At 40.4% G+C, this 25,283-nt stretch overlaps 2 long non-coding RNA genes across 2 annotated transcripts; one reads left to right on the top strand and one right to left on the bottom strand.

Moving 5' to 3' along the window:
* Positions 1-1,228: 1,228 nt before the first annotated feature.
* On the bottom strand, positions 1,229-4,032 carry LOC147332297 (uncharacterized). Its single transcript, XR_015128797.1, has 2 exons — positions 3,632-4,032; positions 1,229-2,277 (listed from the first exon to the last, which is right to left on the bottom strand). It is a non-coding gene; the product is annotated as an uncharacterized LOC147332297 (long non-coding RNA).
* LOC147332296 (uncharacterized) lies at positions 3,768-23,377 on the top strand. Its single transcript, XR_015128798.1, has 2 exons — positions 3,768-4,773; positions 22,556-23,377. It is a non-coding gene; the product is annotated as an uncharacterized LOC147332296 (long non-coding RNA).
* Positions 23,378-25,283: the final 1,906 nt, after the last annotated feature.

Genomic DNA, 25,283 nt, shown 5'->3' with positions numbered 1-25,283 from the left:
CCATGGACATTGTCCGGCTGTAGTTACTGTAAAGTCATAATCAATATAAGTCTGTGACCTGAGCTAGAAACAGTCAAAGCACATATGCAAAGGTTGAAACACCATCCCATTTGTATAGTTTGACATCATGTTTTAAGTATACTGTTAAATTATCATGGTACATTTCTCCCCCCCCCCCCCCCCCCCCCCCGATTAAATGTAATGCAATTCTTGCTGTTGTGATGTGACACCATTATTTCTATGGATAAATACATCATGCAAACATAAGTCACTGTTGTTTTCTATCAGAAACTCAATATATGAAGGTGATTTGTGTCTTTATAGATCCACTGTGATCTGCATATTATAATGTAGATGTAACCTCACTAGACTCATGAAAAGACTGAAATGTATTGCTGGAACAGAAAAATATCTCTGCAGCTCATAATCTTTTTATGTAAATGGCAAATTTATAGTTAAAATCAAGATTTTTAGAATACATTTGACTTTGTCAGGGAAATATCTGTCTAAAACAGATATATAATGATATATAATCACTTATTTATTGCACAGGTTGGCTCGTTTGTATTAATACTAATCTGTAATTTTGACAAGCCCAGTAACCGGTCTGTTCAGTGAAATTAATTAGACAGAGGCTTAAAACTGCTGCAGGAGCAGGTGTGGCAGCAGTCTCACCTTGAGTGTGACATTAATATTTGTACAGGGAAGGAACCGGAATTTTACTCAGCTGCTGTAGAGAAGTATATTTTAGCTCAAACTTTTCTGTTTTCTCTTTCATCAATTGAAATGAATATTTTGCACTTTGTTAGTTTTGCTATTAATATTTATAATATTGATATCAATGCTTTGACAGTTTGCACACATCACCAAGAACAGAAGAAGCTACAACTTTAATAAAAGCTTAAAGAAACATTAAAGAAACTGATGGACATTATGGACAATGCCAGGCATCCTCTGCACACGGCCATTAACAACCAGAAGAGTCTGTTCAGTGACAGGTTGCTTCTCCCAAAGACAAGAACTAACAGACTTAAAAACTCCTTTGTCCCACACGCCATCAGACTGTTTAACTCCTCTCTGGAGGGGAGAGGGAGGGGAAACAGGAGGACAAAGGAGGGAACAACTAAGCTGTAGTGCCTCTGCACCTCACTGTGCAATACCTTTTGTGCAATACTTTTGTAAATAGTCAACGGTGCAATAGACTCAATACTTGAAATGTGCAATTCACTTGTATTTTTATTTTTATTCCTATTTATTCTATTTATCCCCTTCGTATATTTTATTTATATTGTCTCTGTATTTATATATATGTGTGTGTGTGTATAACTCTGTAACTTCTGTCGGTGCTGTGCTTTTTTGGAAATCGAATTTCCCAGAGGAACCCACCCGAGGGATTAATAAAGTTCTATCTTATCTTATCTTATCTTAAAATACTTGAAATTATTTAGTGTGAGTAGTTATGCAGTGCTAACAAAGGACTGTTTTTCAATGACTTTTCCGCACCCTCTCTTATTGAGATATAATCTATTTATATCTTAACAATAGCAAGGATGAAACATAAGGTATTCTTTTTATCAGGTCTGCCACACACACCCCTTTTCTATGCACATCATGTTTTGTTTTTTAATTCTGGCTTCTCTTCTATGTGTGTTTCGTGCATTGGTAAAAGGACAACAAAGACGGTTGATTTTCATGCAGGATATTTTTACTTTATATTCTGGTTTATCTCGTTATTCAATAGCTAGTTTCATTAGACTCCATCTGCACTCTCTGAACTGAAGATACTTAACTCTTTGCTGAATCCAAGATGTAAATTTACTGATCTTGTATTGAACTTTGTGTCACTGTGGCAGGGGTCACACATTTACCTTACCTGAAAGAGGAGTGAAAGAAGCCATTTATGTCCACTGTGAGCGACCATCTTTGAACAGAGGCGGTGGTTTACGACACCAACTGTCTGCCATCTATAATTCAGTTTTGAGATCCCTTGCCAGACGCCTTAACGCCCACTCACACCCTGGGCCATCTGACCTCAGGAAATCACATGATAGGGTGGGGATGGGTTTCACAATGAGCTCACCCGAAACCCTGGCTGATTGTGACCCACCCCCGTTTTCACATCTTGGCTCATGTGATTAGGTAGAGGATCATCAGGGGGTCCTTTTGTCCCTCTTTTGGGGGGAAACTCCCACGGGGTTCAAATCTGGGACTCTCCACCAATTGACCCTTAGAACTGAAGAAGCTTCTCGGATGAGAGGTGAAACGTCTTCAAGCAACCTAAAGAGGTTGTGACCAGGAGATATTTTATTTTGTATTCTTATGATCACAGTTATAATTAGAAGTATCAATCATTAATCATTTACCATTGTGGAATCTGATGACAGTATAATCTTTGTTTTATATCTATGGTAATCTGAGTAAAGATTAATGTATGCATATTATCATCATTGTAATCAAGTCTCAAATGGTATCCACAGCATTGTATTCACCGTCCATAACTGGAGGGTCCAGCAGGACCTTGTTCTAATTCATTTGCAGGCCTACATCAGAACAGGCACATAGAGAGTTATGTAAACACGCACGTTCACCCTTATTTACACAGGGAGGTCTGCACAACATGACATGTCACACACTTGTTTTTCTCTAAAGTATCATCTGATGTTTGTATAAGGAGAACTTTGGACTATGGGGAGACTGTTATCATTTCCAGTAAGGTCTAACTGTGTGATGTCATCATGGGTTTATATGAGGATGGGGAACGGTCCACTCTTTGGAGATCTGTGGCTGTACGCTTGTCTTCCCATGCTTCTGTCTTAGAAGCATGTAATAAAATCACTATTTTTGTCACCTACACGGACTCGGCTGTTTTTCCTTCTTACCCAAACTGAACCAGACGTAACAACTGGCGGGAAAACTACTTCCCCGCCAGGAAAACACGGAGCTCCACCGGCCACGTGACACATCACAGATCACGCTTTTGGCTTTACTTAAAGCTCAGTGTGCCCAACCTTAGATAGGATGCAGACCTTCTTAATCAATCAATGCAGTAGAAGGCAATCACTCATAGATTACCTGGCCAATTAACCGGGAGTCCCAAGTCCCCAGCGGGAGGCCAAACCGGGCTAAAACCTAACCACGCGTCCGTGATTAGGGGTCAGCGCCACCTGCTGAACAACTGCATTCTTAGAGAGCCTAGCTCTCAGTCCTAAACGAATTTACTTGTTTTAAAAGCCTCACTGTTGGACCCCTGCCATCCAGTTTCATTTATCTGAAGCCCGAGACCATCTCTGCTACCCAATTAAAACCAAATGCCCTACACTACCCAGGTGACTGCTGGCATCCAGTCAACCCACATTTAAACCTCTTAAACCGTATTTATTTGTTTCCACACATCTTAAACCGTATTATTTTAACCTCATATAACCTCTTAAACCTCTTAAAATTCGCTCCCACAATGAACAGCAATAAATTTCATCAGTCAAATGTTCCCCAAACCTTAAACACAAATTACCCCAAAAAAATCACTATGGACAAACACCAGAAACCCAGACTGAGTGAACATTATTCAATTAAATTTAGTTTTAACTTCCAATATAGCGCCTTTGGATAAAAATCAACAGGTGGCACTCACCTTTCTTATGTCGCCTGGCGACACTCAGATAGGCTGCTGGCCTTCGCCCCTGTTTGTCACCCACACGATAGCTGCAAGCTCCCTTCCTCCCCAACCGGAGTTTCGGCACCAAGTTGTTACGTCTGGTTCAGTTTGGGTAAGAAGGAAAAACAGCCGAGTCCGTGTAGGTGACAAAAATAGTGATTTTATTACATGCTTCTAAGACAGAAGCATGGGAAGACAAGCGTACAGCCACAGATCTCCAAAGAGTGGACCGTTCCCCATCCTCATATAAACCCATGATGACATCACACAGTTAGACCTTACTGGAAATGATAACAGTCTCCCCATAGTCCAAAGTTCTCCTTATACAAACATCAGATGATACTTTAGAGAAAAACAAGTGTGTGACATGTCATGTTGTGCAGACCTCCCTGTGTAAATAAGGGTGAACGTGCGTGTTTACATAACTCTCTATGTGCCTGTTCTGATGTAGGCCTGCAAATGAATTAGAACAAGGTCCTGCTGGACCCTCCAGTTATGGACGGTGAATACAATGCTGTGGATACCATTTGAGACTTGATTACAATGATGATAATATGCATACATTAATCTTTACTCAGATTACCATAGATATAAAACAAAGATTATACTGTCATCAGATTCCACAATGGTAAATGATTAATGATTGATACTTCTAATTATAACTGTGATCATAAGAATACAAAATAAAATATCTCCTGGTCACAACCTCTTTAGGTTGCTTGAAGACGTTTCACCTCTCATCCGAGAAGCTTCTTCAGTTCTAAGGGTCAATTGGTGGAGAGTCCCAGATTTGAACCCCGTGGGAGTTTCCCCCCAAAAGAGGGACAAAAGGACCCCCTGATGATCCTCTACCTAATCACATGAGCCAAGATGTGAAAACGGGGGTGGGTCACAATCAGCCAGGGTTTCGGGTGAGCTCATTGTGAAACCCATCCCCACCCTATCATGTGATTTCCTGAGGTCAGATGGCCCAGGGTGTGAGTGGGCGTTAAGGCGTCTGGCAAGGGATCTCAAAACTGAATTATAGATGGCAGACAGTTGGTGTCGTAAACCACCGCCTCTGTTCAAAGATGGTCGCTCACAGTGGACATAAATGGCTTCTTTCACTCCTCTTTCAGGTAAGGTAAATGTGTGACCCCTGCCACAGTGACACAAAGTTCAATACAAGATCAGTAAATTTACATCTTGGATTCAGCAAAGAGTTAAGTATCTTCAGTTCAGAGAGTGCAGATGGAGTCTAATGAAACTAGCTATTGAATAACGAGATAAACCAGAATATAAAGTAAAAATATCCTGCATGAAAATCAACCGTCTTTGTTGTCCTTTTACCAATGCACGAAACACACATAGAAGAGAAGCCAGAATTAAAAAACAAAACATGATGTGCATAGAAAAGGGGTGTGTGTGGCAGACCTGATAAAAAGAATACCTTATGTTTCATCCTTGCTATTGTTAAGATATAAATAGATTATATCTCAATAAGAGAGGGTGCGGAAAAGTCATTGAAAAACAGTCCTTTGTTAGCACTGCATAACTACTCACACTAAATAATTTCAAGTATTTTAAGATAAGATAAGATAAGATAGAACTTTATTAATCCCTCGGGTGGGTTCCTCTGGGAAATTCGATTTCCAAAAAAGCACAGCACCGACAGAAGTTACAGAGTTATACACACACACACATATATATAAATACAGAGACAATATAAATAAAATATACGAAGGGGATAAATAGAATAAATAGGAATAAAAATAAAAATACAAGTGAATTGCACATTTCAAGTATTGAGTCTATTGCACCGTTGACTATTTACAAAAGTATTGCACAAAAGGTATTGCACAGTGAGGTGCAGAGGCACTACAGCTTAGTTGTTCCCTCCTTTGTCCTCCTGTTTCCCCTCCCTCTCCCCTCCAGAGAGGAGTTAAACAGTCTGATGGCGTGTGGGACAAAGGAGTTTTTAAGTCTGTTAGTTCTTGTCTTTGGGAGAAGCAACCTGTCACTGAACAGACTCTTCTGGTTGTTAATGGCCGTGTGCAGAGGATGCCTGGCATTGTCCATAATGTCCATCAGTTTCTTTAATGTTTCTTTAAGCTTTTATTAAAGTTGTAGCTTCTTCTGTTCTTGGTGATGTGTGCAAACTGTCAAAGCATTGATATCAATATTATAAATATTAATAGCAAAACTAACAAAGTGCAAAATATTCATTTCAATTGATGAAAGAGAAAACAGAAAAGTTTGAGCTAAAATATACTTCTCTACAGCAGCTGAGTAAAATTCCGGTTCCTTCCCTGTACAAATATTAATGTCACACTCAAGGTGAGACTGCTGCCACACCTGCTCCTGCAGCAGTTTTAAGCCTCTGTCTAATTAATTTCACTGAACAGACCGGTTACTGGGCTTGTCAAAATTACAGATTAGTATTAATACAAACGAGCCAACCTGTGCAATAAATAAGTGATTATATATCATTATATATCTGTTTTAGACAGATATTTCCCTGACAAAGTCAAATGTATTCTAAAAATCTTGATTTTAACTATAAATTTGCCATTTACATAAAAAGATTATGAGCTGCAGAGATATTTTTCTGTTCCAGCAATACATTTCAGTCTTTTCATGAGTCTAGTGAGGTTACATCTACATTATAATATGCAGATCACAGTGGATCTATAAAGACACAAATCACCTTCATATATTGAGTTTCTGATAGAAAACAACAGTGACTTATGTTTGCATGATGTATTTATCCATAGAAATAATGGTGTCACATCACAACAGCAAGAATTGCATTACATTTAATCGGGGGGGGGGGGAGAAATGTACCATGATAATTTAACAGTATACTTAAAACATGATGTCAAACTATACAAATGGGATGGTGTTTCAACCTTTGCATATGTGCTTTGACTGTTTCTAGCTCAGGTCACAGACTTATATTGATTATGAGCACATTCCTCCTCTTTGGGCTGGCTTGCCAGCCCAACTCACACCAGGATTTGTCTCCAAACCAAACAAACACGTTATGACACTTATCAACCCCAACACCTCCGTTGTTTTCCAATTATCCCACAACCCAGCTGTTCTTTTAGCTTCAGACTCGAGTTTCAGCCTGTCACGCTTCAGGCCCCTTTACCACCTCCTCTTGGAGTGAAGAAACGCCCTCGGATTCTTCTTTCTTCGACTTCTGGGGTTAGACCACCCTTCAGTCGTTACACAGATCTGGGGATTATTCTGCCCCCCTTTCAAACAAAGATCTGTGTGTTTGATGTCCGTTGTCACCGCCGTGTCCCCCTTTTTGCCAAAAGCCTCTCGAACCTCGTTGGTCTCTGGTGTTCCTAGTTTTTGCCAACCCCTTCCTGGTTATCGCTGTGGTTATGGGATCCATCTTCTCAAGGAGCCCCAAGGCCATAACACTTGACCCCAGTTGCTGTAAAGGGTCCCCATATCTCCGTGTCCCCGTCTGGTGTCTGTTCCCTTCTCTGCAAGAGACAGAAAGCCAACACCTCTCCTGCGCTGGCTCTCCTAACCTAATGTTGTTGACTTTATTTATTCCAATCCTATGCCATGCTTATGTGTGTAAGCGTGCATGCACTTAACCCTCTGCACCTGAAGTCAATAGCTCCAATATATCAATCCGATCCGTTGTCGGATGAAGCTTTTGACCTTCACAGACTAAGTGCCAGCTCCTTATAAGCTCATTTGCAATGTGTTTATAAAAATGAACAACAGACCTCAAACAAATTGGGCATTCTTAATTCTAACTTGAGTGTAGTACTCAGTTTCTGATCATCTAATTATGCTTCTCACAGGTCCCCTAAATTGTCTAGAAACCTTTAATTTTGCCATACCTAAATTATTAAAACACAAACCAAATCATAGACCCCCTATATAGCTTTTGCCTTTATGAGCACACTTCAATAATGAGCAACAACCTGCAATCTGTACCAAAAATCTTCATGGTCACACCTGCAATTAAAGATCAAATGCACTTTATACCTGTTTTAGTTCTTCCTTATATAGAACCTCCTCAGTTTCAGGTTAGTTGCGATTAGTCTCAATTAATCGTTCTAGTTGTATTTTGCAATTCAGCTAAAAAGCAAACCTGTTAAAGTAAACAGCTTATTTACAACCACCTGCAAATCATAAGAGTAATAAAAGATTCAGCACAACAGACAAGTATCATGTTCAGGATTTCTCTGATCATTAAATCACTATTATTGCCACAATTTGTTTTATTTACCCTTTGGGCACTGTTACTCCACTTGTGTATCCCTACCAAGAGCTCCCTAATTGGCCAGTTAGTGAGCTCTGTCAAACTGTCCCCAAATTAGTTATTTGTTATTATTACTTGTTTTCATGTCACTTGTCTGTTTTCTACTGCACCCTCCTCACACATTCTTAACACAGCAAAGCAAACATTAGCAGCCCATCCACATTCCAGAGGTGCTATAAAAAGATTTCCTGTAAAAAGAATCACACATAAATTCATCCACCCTCTTGTTCTATCTCGGTGGAGGTTAACCTTAAGTCGTAGTCAAGTCTTGTCATCTTTTACCAGTCAGTCCGTTTGTTTTGTTTCCAGTCTTTCATCCATTCTTTCTTTCTTTGCTGATAGTGGAAACCATCGTCGCATTTAGATTTCCGCCCTCAGCAAAATGAGCTCATTTCAAAAAAAAAAAAAAAAAGAAGAACTTGAGATCGGATTACCTCGCTGAATCCTTTATTTCAACACTTATTCAATGACTTTTATTCACCTGCTACTTGGTCACTCAAATCTTAGCTGTTCAAATTGCCTAGAGTTCAACAAAGTCTAGATCCCCGTTATCATGAAACTTGAACGGGTGTACGATGATTTACTTACAGTAATTTAGAATCATCACTCAACCTAGCTCTACTACTGGCACTGCGTGACTTTTCTCACACTGGAAACCAGAATTTAGTACAGAACTTTAATACCTCAGGCAATCGTGTTCAAGGTCCAGAAGCTTTTCTTTCCAAGCTCCTTAGACTACGATGACCTGGATGGCTGAGAACCTTCACAGACATTTACCTTAACCTTTTGCACATGACTGTGCAGCTTTAGCAATCTATAGCCAACAGCCTGTGTGGTTCATGTTCTTCCTTGAAAACAATTTTCAAGGAAATGTATCACTTTCTCTTGTATTTAGAGGAAAAAATTATTCGGATGTTATTTTCTGGTTTTTAAAGTGAGCCACAGCACTCTTGATTTTACGAATAGCTCCCCTACAGTAAGATGATTCAGTGGCTCCAACTTTTTCTGTGTCTCTGGCCTGTAGCCCCACTCTAAAAGCAATCTTGCATTTACATATATTTGATTATGAGTAAACAACTTTCCTCCCAGTTAAAGACACTCGGAAGAGGGTTTCACTTACCAGTATAACTTTATGCACACTTATGTTGCAATGTGCATAAAGAATGTAGTTACATAACATCTGTCATAATGTATGTACCAGGAACTAATAGTGCTCTTGTTTTCCAGTTAAAGTGAATTTGCTGGGAAGACCGGCAAGTGTTTTCCTTGAATGTTTTCCTTTTATGAATAATATTACTCACTGCAGAATGATGGACTTGAACTTGGCTAGAAATGTCCTTTTAACACTTGCCAGATTTATGAACAGAAACATGTATGTATGTGTTATTTATGTAACACATACATACATGTATGTGTTACATACATGTATGTATGTAATCACGGACATACCTAGGAGCCTAGGAGATCACAGACTTTGCTGATCTCCTAGGCTCCGTTCTTTTTAAGTATAGTTGTGTTCTCATTGTCGGTGATTTTAACATACACACTTGCTGTAAGGATGACCCATTTGCTAAAGACTTCCTTGCTTTAACGGACTCTTTTAACCTGGCTCAGTGGGTTAATGACCCAACGCATGTTAAAGGACATACTTTGGACTTGGTTTTCTCATATGGTCTGGACATTTGTATCAAGGATATAAGTGACGCTGGGATCTCGGATCATTTCCCAGTTATATTTGATACTGGCTTATGCACTAATGAACTACATCCTGCGGCTCCCCTTCGCCCGATACATGTAATTAATACTGAAGCGATGTCAAACTTCTCTATGTCTTTCTTGGATTCTGCATCTGTCACTCTCGACTGTTGTTCTTTTCGCTCGGTTGATGACTGTGCTAATTCCTTGTTATCGCTATTTTCTTCAATCCTTGATACTGTTGCCCCCATTAAGATGAAGCGCCCTAGAACCTACTCTCAGTGTTGGCTTAATGACACTACGTCACGCTGAGAGAAGGTGGAAAAAAGATAAACTTGGAGTTTCTCATGACATGCTACGGACTAGCCGCTTAAAATTCCAAAGTGCTGCTAAAACGGCCAAAGCGTCCTTCATATCCAAAATCATCCTGGCCAATGACCAAAACCCCCGTACCTTATTTAAAATTTTTAACTCTGTGGTTAACCCTTCCCTGGACATGCCTTTAATTTATTCTCAGGCTCTTTGTGAGCGATTTCAAATTCACTTTTTAGAGAAGGCCTCATCCTTCCCCCTGTTTTATATCCTCTCCCCATTCCTGAGTGCATTTCAACTTTCCACCAGTTTGAGCCTGTGTCACTTTTGACTCTTAAGCGGCTAGTTGTTCAAATGAATAACACCAATACTGTGCTTGACATTCTTCCATCTCGTTTAGCTAAGGACTGTTTTGATGTAATCGGACCTAGTATTCTATTTCTTATGAACTTTTCCTTGCTCTCAGGCTGTGTTCTTTCAGCCTTTAAGCATGCTGTAGTCCACTCGATTCTTAAAAAAAAGAAACTCTGACTGTTATGACCTTTCAAACTACAGACCAATCTCTAAGCTTTCGTTCTTGTCCAAGATCTTGGAGAGACTAGTTCTCTGCCAGCTCCAGGCGTACTTGGACACGAACAATATTGCTGAGAAATTTCAATCTGCCTTTAAGCCATTGCATAGCACTGAAACAGTGTTGGTTAGAGTTCTTGATGATATTCTTGTAATCACTGATACTGGACGCTCTATGGTCCTAGTTTTACTGGACCTCTCTTCGGCCTTTGATATGGTGGACCATGACATTTTATTACTAAGACTTGAGCACACTGTGGGTATTAGAGGCACTGCCCTCGACTCGTTTAAATCATATCTCGCTGATAGATCCTTATCAGTTAACTTAGGCACCTTCTCCTCTTCCTCTGCTCCAGTTTGTTGTGGTGTGCCTCAAGGATCAGTTTTAGGCCCTATTCTCTTCTCATTGTATTTGCTCCCTCTAGGCGCAATCTTTGAAAAATACAATATCGCCTTCCACTGTTATGCCGATGACATACAGATCTATTTTGAACTTACTGACGACCTTGCTGTATCCCTGCACTACTTTTAAGAATGCATGCGGGAGGTCAAAGAATGGTTCCTGAGTAATTCTCTTGTTTTGAATGATAAGAAGACTGAGATTGTGGTGTTCAACAGTAAAATCCCTCGTGCCCAACTCTGTGCTGCCCTGGGTTCCTTTGCTAGCTCTTCCTGTGACTATGTCAGTAACTTGGGTGTACAGCTGGATAGCTCGCTCAAATTCGATAAGCAAGTGTCTGCTGTAGTGAGATCTAGCTTCCACCAACTGCGTCTTATCTCTAAGGCTAGGCATTATGTTCCGCATGAGGACCTGGAGAAGCTTATTCACGCTTATGTGACCTCCAGGTTGGATTATTGTAACTCTTTGTACTACGGTCTTCCCTCTTCTCTTCTTCTTAGACTGCAAACAGTCCAAAATGCAGCAGCCCGCCTCTTAAGTGGTACCAGGAAATTTTGCCATGTTACTCCTGTTCTGACTAGCTTGCATTGGCTGCCCATAAAGTACCGTATTCAATTTAAAATATTACTCCTTACATTCAAAACTATTAATAAATTAGCGCCAAGTTATCTTAGTGAACTTCTCAAACCACATACTCCTGCTAGAACACTCAGATCTGCCACTCAACTACTTCTGACCCAACCCAGATCTCGGCTGAAGTCCCGGGGTGACCGTGCGTTTGCTCTGGCTGCCCCGGTACTGTGGAATACCCTTCCTCTCGACCTCTGCGCATCTGATTCCATTGCACTGTTCAAATCACGACTAAAAACCCACTTATTCAATCTTGCCTTTCCCTCTAGTTAATATTTCTTTTATGATTTTACATCATGCACTTTTATGCTCATTTAAATTTCTGTTTGCTCTGTACCTGTTGGTTTCCTATGTATCAGTGACAGCTGCTTGCATACTTAGTACTTGCTTTGGTCCTATTTCTATTATCCTCCTCCTATTCTCTATCTTACTTGTTAAGCACCTTGGCATACCCTTGGTTTTTAAGTGTGCTTTATAAATAAAGTTTATTATTATTACTATTATTATTATTATTATTATTATTATGTATTTCCTCCTAGGCATTGTGTTAACACACATACCTGCAAACTGCCAAAAGCGGATGATCAGTTCATTAAATACATCTGATTAGTAACACTTGAATGTTACTTACCCTCTCAATTCCTATGGAAGCAGTAAGAGCGTCATTTTTCAAGTCCCGCGTCCTCATTTTGGCTTAAAATTTCTTCAGTAAACACATAATGAATCATCTTTTGTTGTTCATCTCATGTTCTATTTATCTTATTTTAACACCTGCTGATTATGAGATTTTAGTTTTTAATTTTTCCTAATAGGTAAAATCTTGGACTTGAAAGAGGGTGTACTTTCTACATACTATTAATACATAATAGACTATTACGTTTCTTGTATTAATTCAATTTTATTTATACAGTGTCAAATCACAACAACAGTCGCTTTATATTGTAAGGTGAACCCTACAATAATACATACAGAGAAAAACCTGACAATCATACGACTCCTATGAGCAAGCACTTTGGATAGGGTGGAAAGGAAAAACTCCCTTTTAACAGGAAGAAATCTCTGGCAGAACCAGGCTCAGGGAGGGGCGGCCATCTGCCGCAACCGGTTGGGGAGATAGAAGGAAGACAGGATAGAAGACATGCTGTGAAAGAGAGCCGGAGATTAATAACAAGTAGGATTCAATGCAGAGAGGTCTATTAAAACATAGTGAATGAGAACGCTGACTGAAGAAGAATTACTCGATGCATCATGGGAATCCCCCAGCAGCCTGAACCTATTGCAGCATAACTAAGGGAGGATTCAGGGTCACCTGGTCCAGCTCTAACTATATGCTTTAGCAAAAAGGAAAGTTTTAAGCCTAATCTTAAGAGTAAAGAATCCAAACTGGAAGCTGGTTCCACAGAAGAGGGGCCTGAAAACTGAAGGCTCTCCCTCCCATTCTACTTTTAAATACTCTAGGAACAACAAGTAGGCCTGCAGTGCGAGAGCGAAGTGCTCTAATGGGGTGATATGGTACTACAAGGTCATTAAGATAAGAAGGGGGATTTTGAATTCAATTCTGGATTTAACAGGGAGCCAATGAAGGGAAGCCGATATAGGAGAAATATGCTCTCTCTTTCTAGTCCCTGTCAGGACTCTTGCTGCAGCATTTTGAATTAGCTGAAGGCTTTTCAGGAAGTTTTTAGGACATCCTGATAATATGACGCAAACCACTGCAGCACAGTACCTGCAGTCTAGCAGGACAAGCACAGAGATGAGTCCACTGTCAGAGGCCATAAGAAGATCATTTGTAACCTTCACTAAAGCAGTTTCTGTGCTGTGATGAGCTCTGAAACCTGACTGAAACGCCTCAAATAAGCCATTCCTCTGCAGATGATCTGTTAGCTGTTTGACAATTACTCTTTCAAAAAATTTTGATATGAAAGGAAGGTTAGAGATTGGCCTATAATTAGCTAGGCCCGCTGGGTCTAGAGATGGCTTTTTAAACACTTGTGGATACAGTAGCTGAGCAGAGATGCACCTCCTCTTTTCCTGCACCAGAGGGAGACAGTGTCTTAAATGACTCTTAATTTCCATCTTTGTACTACAGTGAGTTCTCTTTATGATAACATATTAAGTGCAGTTTTGCACTATAATGTTTATTTAAACACTCACATATTCTGCAGGTTTTAGATCTACAGTGCCTAGAAGGGCTCCTGAAGAGATGCAAAATGGTTGGTCAACAAGATCATTAAACTTGAAAACCTGCAGATGGCAATGTAGTCTCATAGTTTTCCACGTGAGGCTGGAGAATGTAGACTTTTGGATCACCTGTGTGTGTGTGTGCATGTGTTCGATCTAGCCATCCTGAGCAGCTTTTAAAAAGAGTGCAGAGCAACATTGTTCCACAGGAAGCCACAGACGATTGCTGTGTGTCCTGTGTTTGCATCAGCTGTGTTGCTCAGTGCACGCTCTGACAGAAATCTGACAGCCACAAACACCCAAAACGAGTCTCAGTGAAGGTCACCTCTATGTGAAATATGTAAAAATATAAATGTGGTAGACTTTCAGCTATATACACTTTTAATGCAAGACTTCACAATCACTGTAAGATAAATATAGCTTCATGATAATGATTTGTCTACCGTGACCTCCACACTTGAATGTCTTCAGATGTTCAACTGCACAGGGAGAAGATATAATGGAAAATGACTTTGAAAGGCAGAAAACTTGGACCCTGATGAGTTAATCAATGACCTTCTTGCCCACTGCAGATATAGTGTTACACTCATTTTGTGGTGTGAGGCAGTAAAAAGAAAAAAACTCTTATTGCTCTTTAGTGCCTCTGAGAAAAAGTGCTCTCGTAAAATACTCTCATATAACCTCCATGAATTCCTCTTATGATGCATATATATTTGCAAGGAAACCTGTGCAGATATCTATCTATATTTCCTGATTCAGCCTATAACATAATCACAATTGTACATACAACACATTGCCTCCTGCGAGCTATGGTAAAGGTTAAATTGTTTGCTCAGAGTTCATTTCACCCTGTGGACTCAAAACAGAGATCGAGGATTGGATGGGTGAACATCCTGCTAAAACACTGTGTAGATTTTCAGTGACACCTAGCTTATCTTGTGAGCTTAAAACCTTTATCCTTCATCCCTGGTATGCAAACACACTCTGGATTTAGTGAAGTAAAAGTTCGGCTACAACCAATTGTCTGCGGCGTGAAGCCGAGATAAATCGCTTTAGTGAAGTTAATTGTTTTTCAAGAGGCAAATGGAGCGCTTTACAAAATCTCTCCCCCTGCCTTTCTTCAATTTTGTTCTCTCCCTTGTCTCTTCTTTTTCTTAACCTTCTCTGACAAGATTAATTAAATGTCACTCTAACAACCAGCTGCATGCCATAGGAAGGAGTGGGCCACAGAATGGCATATGTGGGTGGGTCTGTGTGACCTCAAGCTTTTTATTATATATTTACTCCCCCTGCTACTCGGGCTCAACAGATCCAAAAATCAAAGGTTTGCTGTGAGGGACATTCAGTGTGAGACTGTGACTAAAGTTTGAACTTGCATATATGTCTCGTGGGACTTTTTTTTTTCTTCTTCTTCCACCTTTAGTGGTTGATTCAGCCCAGATCAAACTGAGAAAAATAACAGCTGTTAATAGCAAGACCTTCTACTGAATAAGTTAAATGCAGACAGCACTCACATACCTTAGAGGTTTTTGTAGTCATCCTCTGAAACCCAAAGACTGTTTTTCCCCATAGACCACAATAAAAGAAAGGTGTGTAAAGCTGTCTACATTTAGGAGAGAGGGATATGATGTCATTAAAATGTAAAGAAAATCAATCAAGTGCACCATGGAATACCTAATTTTGTCGCCACAGCTCCTTTGACAAAAATGTGAGTTGGAATTTTAATGGACTTCTCTATTATTGCAGAGAATAAGCATCAGATACAGAGAAGACACTCTTTACTGTCAAAACACTACAACTGCTAAGCTAACTGTCGTCATATTTAGCCCTCTTATAGGACACATAAAAAGCTTCAAAATATAAGATTATAATTTTCTAACTTAAATATTGCATGTTGTAGAGTGAAATGAGAACATATCTTTAGACTTAATTTTAGGCACAGTACCAAAAACCTGTTGTTATGAAATCGAGGTAACTCGAAGCTAGCAGCTACGAAGCTAACAGCTAGTGAATATCCTGGATATCCTTCCTTCTTGCGCTTAGAATAACCAACATTTACAAAGGGGACTTTATGCTTTATACAATGTTTAAAGACAATTTATGTTTTAAGACCATCTCAAAGTCCTTTCAGAATACAAAGATGGATGTAGTTTGTAGGTCTGAAGAGTGGAAGCGCTTAGTCAGTCGTTTTAACTGCCTACCCTCTTGAAAGCTTAGCAGTAACTCTTAAAGCTTTTTTTTTTTAACTGAGTGGTCATTTTGTAAAACAACATTTTGTGAAACAAATGGACTGGGTGTGCATCAAGTTAATGAGGGTGGCCTCTACCTATGCAGAGACCACCGTCATTAACTAGGTTGGTAGTTAGGCAGAAAACCCGGGAAAGTATTCTGATGGTCCTCATGCATCTTTATTAAAATATACTGATGTGTCAAAACGCATCGTTAAGGGTACTGGAGAGTTTGCCAAAAATTGTCTTTATGAGGAAAAGACTTAAACCTAGATTCCCTTTAATGGCCAGCAGGGGGAAATACCTGTGGTTACAAAGAGACTTCTAGTTCTATAGAAGTCTATGGGAAATCAGCCCTCTGTCCAGACAGCTGTGACAACTCGTTTCTGATCATACAGACAAAATCAGTAAGTCCATTTAATACATTTTGGTCAATCTAGGAGTCAGAAAACAGGATTGTCAAGGGTTTGCTCAGGTATGTCATTGCCTAATGAGGTTGCTGTTTTACAATCAGGTGGGAAAAAATAGTAAACTGACTGAAGGGCCTGATGACTAGCTTCCATCATCCTTTTGAAGGTGGATGTAGTTCAGCTGAATTATGTTGTAAATAAAGTAATTTAAAAAAAAAAAAGTTTATAGAGAGATATTTGTCAAGCATAAAGTATACTTTTCCAATAATAACATCTGTGGCATTGAATATGTTGCAAATGCTTTGCTGTGGTTTATGCTGTACATAATTACATAGAAGTATTCCATCAAACCAGTGTCCACAATGACACTGGTCCTTAGCTCCTGAGTTAGTTTAAAATGTGGCTAATACTGTGAGTGGATGAATGAGGGAACTGGTGGACAACTGGAACTCAGCCCATGATTTCACAAAGGAAAGTTACAGTTAATGTTTACATGCAGTGGGTCTTGTGAATGTACAGTGATGTGAAAAAGACTCTCTGCAAACCTGTGAAAAGTAAGTACAGTGCCATGATTCAAAAGCTTGAACCAACTTAAGCAATTACTGTGTGATTTTATCAGTCTCTTACATTACTGTGGAGGGATTTTGGCCCGGTCTTCTTTAGAGCATTGCTCCAGTTCATCGTTTGCAGCTTTTATTTATCAGAGCTCTCTTAAGGTCCCATCACAGCATTTCAATCAGGTTGAGGTCAGGACTTTGACTGGGTCATTGCAACAGTTCCACCCATTCTGTTGTAGATTTGCTGCTGTGCCTGGGATCAATGTCCTCTTACATGACCCAGTTTCAGCCAAGCTTTTGTAGAGGTGCTCACACTTTCTGATTGTCAGTTATTCAAGTGCCTATGATTAGCTGCACCAAGCTATTGCTTACCCTCTCAATTCCAGGAAGCACTTGGACTTAGTTTCCAACCGGAGTGCATAGTTGCATGACTGTGAATGCCTCTTTTGGTCTTAGACAGAATCAACAGTTTAATGGTATTTCCCCTTCTGCATATAATAGAAAGCAGGTTAGCTGATTAACTATGATACATTAAACCAACAATGAAAATGAACTGTAACAAGGTTGTGATCTTAAAAAACTTCGCAAACAAGCCCATGCACCTGATTGCCCTGTGAAGTATGTAACACGCCCTTCCTCCCGGAGGATCCAGACACATAATTCATCTGGGTGAGGTGCATCTTATTTTGTAAAGGACTGACTCTGTCTTTGTTAGCAGGGATTGCCTTTTTTCTTTTCTACCCAAATAGGTAGTCTGATCCTGTGCCAGATACTTTCTGCAGCACAGTGTCAGCTGATACTATAAACTGTAGGGTCCCCAGAGTACAAGAGAACATGAGAGAATTGCGTTTAATGAAGTCTGTGCATTCAGCGTCTGAGTCCGTGGTGTTTTATACCTGCTGTTCCCTCTCTAAGGAAAGTAGTCAAACTGAAGTCAGGTGATAAAACTACTGGGCAGCTAAACAATTGTGTGATGGGATGAGCCCTGCAGCTTCTGCAAGCTGCTACCGCTATTTTTAATGTTGCTTCAAAGAACTGAGCACAATCACACCTATATTCTCACTAAATCTACAAATGTTCAATATCTGTGACTGCAGAGACACTTTAAAATTAGACATTTTTATTAGAATTTGCTGCTTAAAGAGAATATTAATCCACTGCAGGTTGTCTCTCTAGGGGTACATTTAAATCTTTATAATTTAGTTGGTTTAGGCTGTGATTTAGCTGGTGAATGCAGAAAACAAATAAGTCATATGGTTTGCAGTCAGTCGTCACTGGCATGATGGTCATTGTAATTGTGGGCCTTTAATTATTTCTTTTACTTGCTCTTTTTCCAGGATGGAATGACTGTACAGCACACATCTTTAATGACTTCAAAAACAAGAATTGGGTGTACAATTGGAATTTATTTAGGATTTTCTCTCATCCACCCATGGTCAAAAGTGTACATATAGACTCAAATTAGTGAAAGGGGCATTTGTTTGACAGCACTCATCAATTTGACCAACACTCAGAACAATGGGAAACTAAAGAACTAAGTTAAGATGTAAGAGGGAAAATTTTAACTCTACACATGTTGGGAAAGTCTCTTGGAGCCATTTTTAACCAACTGCAGACTCTGAGATCATCACTTCAAACAACTGCACACAAGTAAAAGTTATTCAGATGTGTCATCACTTGTTGTGGATAAATGGCCTGCATTTGTATAGCGCTTTTCTAGTCCATAGGACCCCAAAGCGCTTTACACTACATTCAGTCATTCACCCACACATTCACACACTGGCGATAGCAAGCTACATTGTAGCCACAGCTGCCCTGGGGCGCACTGACAGAGGCGAGGCTGCCGGACACAGGCGCCACCGGGCCCTCTGACCACCACCAGTAGGCAAACACGGGGTTAGTATCTTGCCCAAGGACATTTGGCATGCAGCCAGGATGCAGCCTGGGATCGAACCACCGACCTTCTGATTAGTGGCTGACCTGCTCTGCCACCTGAGCTACAGCCACCCCATATTCAGGAATAACCCAGGTGGTAGCATCATAATGGTGGTAGCATCATGCTTGTGGCTGTTTTGCTGCCAGTGCTACTGGTACATTGCATAAAGTGGCTAGAATAAAGAGAAAAGAAGACTACAGCCAAAAAAACTTCACCTTAAATCAACAGCTAGACGGGTGAAACTGGACACAGTTGGGTGCTCCAGTAAGACAATGATCCTAAACACACAAACTGTTTTTTGATGGATAAGGCTAACATTAAGCTTCTGGAATAGTCTTCACAAAGCCCTGACCTCGAGGACTATGCTTGAAAGCCAGATTCATGCCAGGAAACAACCGATTCAAATTAACTCTACCAATTGTACCAAGAAGAGTGGTTAAATATCCAGACGGAGCTTTGGCAGAAGCTTGTCGATAGCTACCAAAAGCATCTGGTTGAGGTGCAACTTGCTAAACAACATTTAATCAGATATTAGTGGGGTATATGTGCATATTTGAATCCATGTATACTTTTTACCCTGTGTGGATTCAAGAAAATCCAAAATAAATTCAAACCTTGGTTTTTAAAGTCATTAAAGATGTATGCTGTACAATTATCCCACCATCGGAAAATAGCAGTTCAGAGGAACCATTAAAAGCCCCGATGAGTGGATGCAAATGTCTCACCACAACTGCCATCTGCACAGCCTTTTATTTCTTAATGTGTCAGTACTTTGTATTACGTGTATCAGTGATAGGTTCAATGAAGTGAAACATTTTCAACAAACATATTTCACTATCAGACATTAGTATGTCATCATCCGCTGCTGCTCAGAAAGGATGATATGAACATTTCTCCAGCTATTTAAAGAACCAGAGCATTACTTTCCTCTTCATTCACACAGCTGATCCAAGAGTTAAACAGAGACACCCAGAAAAACTGAAGCTTACATCATTAAATGACACGTGTGTCCACAGTCGAGTCCAAACTGGCTAAAGGGACACTTCATTACACAGAGGGTGGGCCGAGCATGAAAAGGCACTAATTACAGAATTACTCGTGTCAAGTGTCAGAAACGTTTGGCATCAAAGGATGTCTCGAATTAATCCCCAGGTCACCTGCACCTTACCTTGCCCACAGACACAAGACTCTCAGACCTGTGCATCTGTACAGCAGTGCAAACAATGCTTTCATTTGTGTGTGTGTGTGAGTGGGACACTTGGCAGCTAAAGGGCCCAAAGGGCTGTACACAAAGCAGTGACCTAAAACAGTTTTGACTCAGTGTGTGTGTGTTTGTGTGTGTGAGAGAGAGAGAGCCCATTGTGTCATTCTTCTCTGTGTTGCAACCTCTGAGAGTAAATCTGGCATTTTCATTTATGATGAGCTTGGAGCGATCAGCTGAATGGATGATGTTACGCTGACTTCTACGCTCTCACGCGCGCCTGTGTGCGTGCATGTTCACCATGTATTCAAGGCTCTCATCTCCATATAAATAGCCAAGAGGAGAGTGGATGGTTTCTATTTAAATTGTGCGTGTGTGTGTGTTTCATTGTGCATGGTGTGCTATTCTGGGACTGAGCCATCCCAATCTTACACTCATCTACAAAAACAAAACCATCATCATGACAGTGCTGTCGCATGTTTGAGGGTGTGTGTGTGTGTGTGTGTGTCTCACTAAACAAAAAAGATCTGGATTATTTTTGAGCTGGGCAGAGAGGTAATGAATAAGTCTTATGCGTAGGTGCTGATCCCAGTTAACACTGCACAGCTTACTGACAATATAGGTTATGTATCTGGCACACATTCATGTCGCTGATGCATTTTTCTTCTGTTTCGTTCCCCTTGGGGTTGCTGCATGTCTGAACCATCCAAACCCCGGATCCACCCACTTGCTTAGATCCTAATTTTCTGGCTTTAGTCGAGATAGCAACAAGCAGTGAACACAAAGTCAGGATCAGATCATCTAGCATCACAAGTAGATAACATAAAAGATGCTATTTGCAAGCTTATGGCATGTTTAATTGAAACACATTCTTATCCTATAGCAGCTGCATTATATAATGTTGTTTTATCAAATTCCAACTACATATTGCCGTTATGCATAAGGTGTGTTTTGGCTTCTGGTGCCTGGGCGCCTAGCCACCAAGAGATAGTGGTCCTGTTTTAAGTTGTAGGTTTATCAGCCAGGAGGTCTTTGTTTTTGTCTTGTTTGTGTTTTGTTGTTTTTTTCCTCACTTTGAACAAAAACTGGTGACGATTTGGGCTTTTTGTAGCCACAGGACATGGGCAGCTTGCAGTCACTGTGTCAACCATGAAGTCCTTCGGCTAGCGAAGAATTCTTGAGTCAAATGTGAGGTAGGGCTGGGCGATATATCGAGTTTTTTTAAAAATATCGATATATTTTCATACGAGATATAAGATGTGACAATATCCTTTATATCGATATAGTCTATGTTACGTTATAATTATACTTGTGGAGCCGCAGGTTTGCCTCTCTTTCGTCCACTTTTGTCTCTATGCAACGTTACTCGGCCTCGCCTCTCCTTCACTGAACACAACTCCGCCTCCCCCATAGCTTCACCTGCAGGCAATAACAAGATGAAAGCGGAAAATCTCCGTTAGCGAGTTACCGTGCGTGGGGCTGGACGGCGTCAACGTGTTAGCGAGCTAACCGCGCTAACGAGCTAACCGCGCTAACGACATGCAGCCAGGAGGGGCTGCACGGCCTAAAATCCTTTCATTTTCTCAAAAATCGACAGTGCGCCTTATGTATGAATTCTGGTTGTGCTTACTGACCGCGAACCGATTTTATGTGGTACACAGCGCTCGGCAATCTGTCAAATGTTTTAATATGACTTTGCTAAGCTACGGAGCTGCACCGCTTGATGGATTGTCGGAGGATTACGGCTACCGAGGAGGAGCCTCGCGGAGTGATACGTACTGTGTGTGTATAAGGACCACAAATGGCACCTGTTCAGAGACGTGGTGCAGCTGTGAAATCTGTCTCTTTGTTATTATGCTCAGCGTCTATTAGTTTACATTTTGACTGCACAATTGTGAGCTTTTTGTTATGCACAAAAACAACATTGTTTTCTTTTATTTATGGACCATGATTATTTAATAAATGCTGATAATTTATTTTTGAGTAATTTCTTCATGTACATCTACGCTGTATGTAAATAAAAGTGCCCGTGTGACATCTGGGACACAGTGTGACTAAGAACTCTCTTTTTGTTCTTAACTTATGGCTTTAAAAAAAAAATCGAGATATATATCTTATATCGCCATCCAGCTAAAAAATATCGAGATATGAATTTTGGGTCATATCGCCCAGCCCTAATGTGAGGCCATCTATGTGACAGGAGTCCAAACTCATCCAGTGATCCAAACACAGCAGCAAATCTAGAGCAGAATAAGTGAGAAAGATAAGAATCATGGTGTTGCAATGCCCCAGACCTCAAGTCCGGACCTCACCCTGATTGAAGTGCTGCAGCAGGACTTGTAGATGTAGATAAACTAATGCCTGCAAACTTCATGAACTGGCCCAGAATTTCTCCACAACGATCGGAGAGACTGATAGTCACATATAAACTGATTAGTCTAGGTCATTGCTCCTGAAGGTGGTTCTGCAAGCATGTAAAATGATGGGATGCACTTATTTTTTCACAGGTCTGCAGGTCTGTAAAAACTTCATGACTGTAGATGCATCAAGTTTCAAGAGCACTGTGGTCACATGCACAACAACACAAGTGGCACGTGGAAGACATTCACATTCGCCTTGTCACATGGGTTTTGACCACCTGATTCGTTTTAAGTTTGGATGTGTGACCCAGAAAACATTTTTAAGGCATATTGCATATCGAAAATATGTATTATTTTCTTTTATGGTTTTTGTAATGTTGCTAAAACTTGCATATAGACCATATTAACCTTACATGATCTGACAGGACAAAAGTACTATTCCAAAATACTGTGTAATTACACTTTATTGCATACATACTGTCTCAGCTGAACTCTGGACACACATACATATACACTGATATGCACACACTCATCCCCCCTCCCTTCGACGCTTATTCCCTTCCGATGCTGACAGTGGATCAAGGAGACCAGCGCACAGGCTTCAGGCCCGGATGTACTGTCTAAATCGGCTGTCTCTCACCCTTTACCCACCCCTGTTGCTTGTCATGTGTTTCTTTGGTGTATTAAGAGTTTTTTCATGTGCTATGTGCAGAGGTGTTTTTTTTTCTGTTCTCGAACTGATCTCCCTGTTGGAGCTCAGTCTGGGGGGAGTTATTTTTTTCTCCTTATGTTTCCTCATGTGGTGCATTTTTCCATTGTTATACCTCTCTGACCTGTCTTCCCCATGTGATGTTTTGTGTAATGTATGTATGGTTGGAGGGTAAGATGGCGCCGCCATTGCGTGCAATAGGTCGGCAGCCTTATGAAATTTCCCCTTGTGGGACTAATAAAGGTATATCAAACATATAATCATCTAATCCTATATTTTTCTATGAGCCATGTGCTTAGCAAACAATGTATTTTTAAGTGAAAATATGATTCAACAAATGCGTGGAGGCAAGCCACACCCAGGACCTGACCTCCAATGACTTGTAACATGTGAAACCTAGTGTAGGAATGTGTTAGCGTGTTTGCACAACTGCATTAGACGTCTCCTGTTACTTTCCCTTCCTCTTCTTATCTAAAACATGCAGAGCAGTGTCATGGATCATTGCATGCCTTTAACGGAAAGAAGACTTAAATTACATGCCTCACATTTCATAGATTAAAACACACATATTTCCCAGCAGATTTTCATAACTCACATAACTTCCTTTACTTTGTTGTCAATCTGAATATTAATTGACAAAAACTTTGTCACGGTCTAGAAGAAGATCCAAACTGTCACCCACAGATGAGATGAAATTGGAAGCAACTCAGGAACCACCAAGGCTCAACCCTGCCATGAACTGGAAACAGCTGGAACACCAATGTCGCCATAGAGAGTGAAATAAGTTTTATCTCACAATGGAGTGCAAGGTTGTTGACCAAAAAAGAAGCCAATGCTCCAAAATCAGAACCTTCACGCTTGAATGAAATTTTCTGAAGCTGCTCACTTGGACAAGCCAAATGTTATTAAGAGAAAATTCTTTAGTCAGACAAGACAAAGATTGAGGCATTTGGCCACAATGACAAGAAGTATGTCTGGAGGAGTAAAGGGGAGTTCTTAGGTTTTCAAACCTAAGAACACCGTAGCAGCTGTCAAGCATGGTGGAGGTATCATCATGTTTGTGGCTGTTGTGCTCCTAGCAGTGTTGGGTAAGTTACTTTTACATCCAACACAAAAACTGCAGTCGTGGTGCTTTCGATTGTACTCAGACCTCGGAAATTCTGCCTTCTGAATAGGAAGATGTAGGCAACACCAGACTGCAGATGAGCTGCATACAGGGCTGGACTGGGACAAAAAAATCGTCCCGGGCATTTTGACTAAAGACCGGCCCACCATTATAGGAAAAATCATAAAGCCTTTGAATGAAAACAAACGCTGCTGTGACAGTGATGTTCACTGTTTTGATGGTATATATGCATCAATCTATCAATCGTTTGTTGTAAGATTCAGATAATTATTTTTTAAAAGCTAGACATTTTAAATGAGAATAAGAAAGAAAAGTATTTCTTTGTGCCCCCCTTTCCCTGTTAATGCCCTACCTTGCCCCCTGGCAACACTTTGCTAGACCCGCCCCTGCACAGTTACCAGCTGTCAGCTACCTAAAAAAGGATCCTGGGGTTATTTGTCTCTCAGAAACAGTTCATAACTTCCCTTCAACTCATTCATGTCACCTAAAAGGTAAACCTGTTTCTCCATCACCTGTTCAGCTCTGATGATTCAGTAAGGACATCTCCTGGTTTCATCTTCATGTTTCCCTCTCACCAGATAACCAAACCATATCATGACCAGCAGCTTTTTTGCAGCTGTGGCTCCAGCAAACATCAGCTGATACTAGAAATTAATATTAAATAAATTCTAACAACAGCTGATCAAGCTTAAAAGTGCTGCTGTTGTTTAGCGCGACATCCGCTGGTTTCCTCTTTCGGCGCAAAGTGAGCGATAAACAAACAAGAGAGCCGATCAGCTGATCACTGATCAGTTTTCATGATTGAAGTAGAAACAGGAGAGGGAGGGGGCAGAGGATGAGAGAAGAAGAGGCAGCTGTGCAGCGTAAACACAGAATAACTCCAGCTTTGTGCCTTTTTCATTGTAGCTGAATTAGGGGACACACTGTTCCTTTTCACCTCAATAAGAAACGCGTAATATTTTCTCTGAATACCAGACGGGACGGTTGGCAACTCTAATAACTTATGAACAAAATAAAGTTCAACATCATTAACTTCATAG

The sequence above is a fragment of the Aulonocara sp. 'chitande type north' Nkhata Bay genome, linkage group LG4, assembly GCF_057382095.1.
Source record: "Aulonocara sp. 'chitande type north' Nkhata Bay isolate Kocher_YH1m ecotype deep benthic linkage group LG4, A_spYH_male_GT1.1, whole genome shotgun sequence".
NCBI classification, from domain to species: Eukaryota; Metazoa; Chordata; class Actinopteri; order Cichliformes; family Cichlidae; genus Aulonocara; species Aulonocara sp. 'chitande type north' Nkhata Bay.
This window is presented reverse-complemented; position numbering and strand designations above follow the sequence as displayed.